This window comes from Anopheles cruzii, chromosome 2, assembly GCF_943734635.1.
Source record: "Anopheles cruzii chromosome 2, idAnoCruzAS_RS32_06, whole genome shotgun sequence".
Taxonomy (NCBI): Eukaryota; Metazoa; Arthropoda; class Insecta; order Diptera; family Culicidae; genus Anopheles; species Anopheles cruzii.
This window is the reverse complement of record NC_069144.1, coordinates 4260222-4266171: the sequence shown is the minus strand read 5'-3', so window position 1 is coordinate 4266171 and position 5950 is coordinate 4260222.

The following is a 5950-nucleotide window of genomic DNA, read 5'->3' as shown; positions in this document are numbered from 1 at the left end:
TGGCCCTTCTTGGCCCTTCGAGGAAAATGAGGAGGGCTACGTTGGTCCGTCGGTCGGAGAAGGAGGCCTAAACTTTCCCGCGCGCTCTCGAAAGGTGAAAATGGGAAGAAAACAAGATGAGCTCGGCCGTCGAATAAAGGAGGAAAAAAACGTTCCGAAATAAAATCAACCTGGCAAATAGCAACCGCCTCGGTATGGTGCTGTTGCAGGAAATGCAATCTCAGCATAAGATGGCCCCGCGCGCGCGGCATCATTGCCTGTCCCCTCATCGACACCCCGTGTGGCCCGGGTGAGCCGACGCCCGACGGCAAAGTTATAATGTTATGAAATCAAATAATAAAATAGACTTTCATTTCGAAACCCGGTTCAGCGTGGTGCCAGAAAAGATAAATCTTTTTCATCTTGCGAACGACGACCAAACTCGTTTCTGGGGCCCCCCTTTTCCCGGGAGCGAAAGGATTGTCAGCGCGAGGCCATTCAATCGAGGCCAAACGTATGAATCTCTTTGAATAAAGAAACTTTTTCTTCCTCGGAAAGGAAGAGATTGGATTGTGGTGTTGAGCAATGTCTCCATCCTTTGCAAAGGAGCGCCCAAATGCGTTCGTCGTGAAAAGTTTGATGTTTTGTGAAGCTAAGAAGAATGAAAATTGTGACGGCCAACCCTTCTCTGGAGTCGTTTCAATGCAACTCTCTAGCGGGTCCGAATGAGGTACCTCAATTTATTCATCCGCAGTCGAGAACATCCCACACTCTGATCTTAGCAAATCCAAACCAACATTAAAGTATTTATAAAACCATTTATTTTCTACTCATCTCAGGCACTGTCCTGCGCCATATTGCGCCCTTCATCGCGTGCACTCCATTTTTCTTTCGCCAGTTCGGTCGAAAAGTGTCATCCGTTCAGTCCAACCTGTCGAATGTATAAATGATTGTATCTCGTACATTAAATTCACCGAAAACCCCGACTCCCCGATTCCGGAGCCCTGTCGGCAAAGGACACTCTCCTGGATGGCCGGATGTAGGAAACACACCAAATCACTTGTCGGCCGGGGAGAAGTCGAAAAAAGGACGAGACCGTCCTCCGATCGACTAAACGTCTAAGCTGGGAACTCTCGAACGGCGCGCGGGTCGGGCATCTATCATGTCGGTGGAAGGATAACAGCACCTTCGAGGTACGAGGCACGCAGAAGAGCCAATGCGTCCAATCATTCCTGTGCAGTGAACCCTTCGCCCGGGCCACGAGCACGAGCGCTGCACGCTGGAGAGTGTCTGCCAAAGGGAAAATGGAAACCGATGGAAGCGACCCGATCCAGCGACGAAAGTAAAATTGGAAATTGAAAAGAAATGTATTTAAGGTTCAATATTAAAACATATAAATGTAGATCTTCCTCCATTTCTCAAACGCAGCTCGGGACCAAGGTGGAACCCGAAAAACCGAAAATCTCATGAAAGTATTACGTCCCCCGCAATCCGAGGCCGACGATTTCGGAGGAAGTGTCTGATCCAGCGCAGTGTCCCTCTGTTCGGAGGCTCTCGGAGTTGCATATCGTTTCTTTTACGTTCCGTGTGGGGGACCGAGCGAAAAAAAAGTGATTTCGGTCCCGTAAGATGAATGAAGTTGTTGACAATATATTTCTGCAGCCTGCAGGCCGCTCTTCTGGCGCCCTTCAGCGGCAGACCACTTTCGCTTGCGACACAGAACGTTTTTATCCTTTCTCCGGGTCCTGGTGAGAATGCAGTTCCATTCTGTTCTGGAACTTGCAAAAGGATGAAGCGACAGTCCTCTCTATGGTCTGACAGTGTGAAGGATGCTGCCGTAGTGATGAATGCAAACGACGCTTGTGAGCCACACTTTCGTTGCTTTCGCACGATTGGCACACAGGAATCGCTTCTTTTATTCCATATAATTTATAATAGTAAAGGTTTTACCAAAAACAGCTAAAATTGCCATTTCGTCAAATAAAGTGCGCCTGAAGGTATGCAATGGAACGATGGCTGGTGAAATATCCTTCATTCTTCGTTTTACCTGCTACATTCGAAGAATGGCTGTCCTTTTATCCAATATCTGTTAAACGAGAAGAAAATCACAACTTTCTCGTCTGTGTTTTCCGAATGCTTTTCCCGCGCCCGGCAAATGGGTGCCCTTGAAAGAATGCTTGAGACATTTTCCAATTCCGATTACTGCCGATCGATTTGTTCCTGCCGCTATTGCCTTTATCTAAAGAACGATTAGCTTGCAACAACAAACCGACCGGCCCGAAACGGAACGGTCTCTCATGAATTAAACAACCTACCGAAATCAAGCGAAAACCAATAGGGCCCCGTTTCCTGTTCGCTGGAAGGACGTTTCCCGAAAAGCAATATTAGCAATACCCAGTGCGATTGACGCGACCTGGGTGAAACATCAACCGAGCTTGATGGGGCGTTTTGTTTTTGTTTCAAATCCACCGGAACCACAGCACCATGCCCCGCGGTCCTCTTGGTCCTAGTCTTCCTGTACTTCCACAAAACGATTTATTTCTCATTTCGAGCCATAAGTTTTGCATAAGTAAGTCCGGCCGGAGAAGATAATTACTGTCGCTCGACGTGGCGCGGATTTTGGTATGTTTCCTAATTACCAAGTGTCACCCTGCGGCCAGTCAGCGCGACAGCCAGCGGGCACGCCACCGGACCGCCGCCGCCAGAAGACAATATTTCCTGGCATTAAAAACTTCCGTAATCCATAATCACATTGTTAGCCGTGTCAATGAGCACACTCCACCCGGCCCGGACCCTGTCTGGGAGGGTCAAAAGGACGCCAAAAAAACACCACTCCAAACACAGTGAAACACGCCACCAGTAGTCTGGTGATTCTGGCCCTGCAGGACCCTTGCCGATGGGGCAAGAAAAGAACCCGTCCCAGAAATCTTGCAGCCAAAAGAAATCAGTCTCCTCGGTGGAGACATCGGTGGAGGGTGGAAATCGGAACGATGGGGAGGGTTGTGCAAATGATTAGCGAATAATCCGCCCGCCGCGCACCGGAAACGTGCCGGCCACCGGAAGTCCCCGGGTCGGCCGGCTGGTGGACACGCGAACGAGCGAAACATCGCGAAATGAAAAATTAGCATTTAAAATTAAACGTGAACAGTTTTTTTTTTATGTGTTTGAGACGCCAGGCCAAAAAACACGAAAAGTCACGACCAGTCAGAGTAGTTGGTGGCCGTCGATCGTTTTTCCCGTATTTTCGATTCGATTTTTCTGCAGTTTTCGACCCAATCGACGAGAGAGAATGGCACCCTCGGAAAGATGGTAAGAAATCGGAAAACCTAGCTGAAAGGATGGAAGCGGCCAAGAATTAAGGGTAGAGGAAACGGGAAACAGGAATAAAATCGTGATTCGTTTCGCGCCGTTCATTAGTTTTCTTCTGACACTTTCCTTTGACCGGGCGGGAAGTTGGTACAGTTTTTTCCATTTCTTTGTTACTTCAATTACTGTTTGCTTCCTCGTTCAGTAGAGAATGTTTGCTGCAGGATAATGGATGTTCCCGAAACTGTTCGAAGCTGATAAGTTCCTTGCTCTGGCTGGTGGGTAATTAAAATCGTGTCGCCATTCTTTTTGTATGTAATTTGTATGGTTGCTAGTAAATTGTTACATTAGTTGGGTATTGTTCAAATTTCGTTATATTTTTTTACAAACCTGTCATTTTCATGGGTTGGGCTTTAAGCACATTTCGAAAACAATTCCACAGGGCACCGCCACCGGTACGTGCTATACGGCCCATAAGGACGAAATGAAGCACCGTCAACGTTCCACCGAACGGAGCAGAGCAACTTTGAACTAGTTAACTTTCTTACTCTCTATCAGCAAACTCCACACGCTCACGTTTCCGTGTGCTTTTTCCTTTTCTTTTTTAATTTAAATCTCAAGAATGGCCAGAAGCAGAAAACAACTACCGGCGACGGCCGTTACGAAACACCGCAGCGAACACCGTGGGACCCAACCCGAAGACGCTTGACCAATGAGGCTAATGAACGACGGTGGATTTCGCGAAGAAAAGAAAAGGGCTCGGCAAAGAAAGACTCCGGACTCCGCCGGACGGCCGCCGGAGTGAGAAATGGGAAACAAGCTTGTTCCGTTGCTGGCTGGTGTAATGTAAAAAGTTTGATAATAAAGTATTTAATATAATCCATTTAGTGGGGCGCGAAGGCAGGCGCCGAGTGTGAAGTGTAAATAAAATGGGAAGCAATTAATATTGTTTATCCCCGCCGTTCGCTTGCCGTCCACCGCTGCGGCGCAAATATCCTTGCAACGGACCGACATCGTAAGCAGCCCCGCTGGGTCGACCGCCGGAAGTCAAGTGTATCAACCTCGCAGCCGAAACCCACCTCAGCAGTGCTATCTGCAGCCATCCGGAAGTACTCTCGCTGCTGAGGTCCTGCTGGCGTCGTTGGTTAAGGATTACAGGACCTTAGCGTATCGCGAAGCACACGCAGAGCCATCACCCGAGGCCATCACCTAGTGGGCCTGGTGTTTAATTTGTGATTAATAAGTGAGCTTTACGTGCGGAGCGGATTTTTGTAGCCGCGCTTATCTGCGAGCGCATTATTGTCTGGGCTCACGAATTGGACACACGAGAATTCGTTCGGGTTCGTTTCGTGGACGATCCACTTCCGGGGGCAAAGAAAACCGTTCCAGACATATGCGGTGCTTCCTGCGGCGGCACACGATAGCGCCGCGGACACGTCTGCGACAGCGAGCAACTTGCAGTCCTGTAATGGGATTATAATTTCTTCTCTGCCAGGGGTCCGTGACTTCAAGAATTACGTTCGCCGAAGATATCACTGCACCACTCAGCGCGCTATCGTACGCAAAACGGAACCACGGGTAGGGCACGTCAAGTCCCCCTGGCTGGGGACACTTTGACATTGACTGCACTTCTTCAACCCTTCGCCACACACACACACACGTCAAACCGAGTGCGAGTCAGATAATAATATTTCAATTTTCTTCGAACGCCTTACGCAACGTCGTCTGATTTCCCATGGGAAGCGCGCCCGTCGCACGAATCGGGGAACTTCTTCGCCACGGTTCTTTCATCACCGGCAAACCGCAACCGAAAGCGAACGAGCGAGCGACCGGAGCGGGCAAAACGGCAAATTACTGCGATTTAATTACCGGAACTTGGAAGTTGGCGTGTGTTTGTTTGTCGAATTGCCCGCTGCGCTGCGGAGGTCGCAGGCTGGCTGGCTTTTGAGCTGGCTGGCGACAAAGCAATTGGCTTCAATTATATCGTCGTCGTACATGACGATTCCAGACTTTACGAGCACTTGAACACACCGTGCTCGTCCTGGCGCTGCTGCTAGTGCTACGGGTCCAGAAGGGTCTAGAAGTGTCTGCGACCGTGGGGAGTCTCGCTGGGGCACTGGCGTTGCGTAAGGTTGACATCATGGCGAGTTAATGCCACGCAGTCTCTACGGTTCCGAGAAACTGCAATTTGCTCCATATTTCAAGTCCTTGTCTACGAACAACGAATATGAATCGGTGTGTAGATTTGAGTCAACGAAACGGAAAGCGATTTTACTACTTATAAACAGCTCTCCATGTGCTCTCCACTATTGAGTCTCTCCAGCTTCATTTTCACATCAGGACAAAATGAGTCTAATACGAGTAACCTTTAAAGAAATCCTTTTGCCTTTATAAACCGCTCTAAATAAGTTTCATTATTAAAAATTCGTTGAATAAATCGTTGTTGCACAAAGGGACACAATTTTGAATCTCTTGGGTTTAGTGATTTTATTCGCACAAATCATTGATGCACCATCCCCAGCTCCTGCGTCACGGTTGGCATCGCGGTGCCAATCAATCTGCCATAATGTTTCACCGGGGAGTTTGGGTTTGACCTTCCGCCTGCTCGATCGGGAAGCCCACTCAACCGAAATATGATAAGCTATAAAACAAATGTCAACATGCC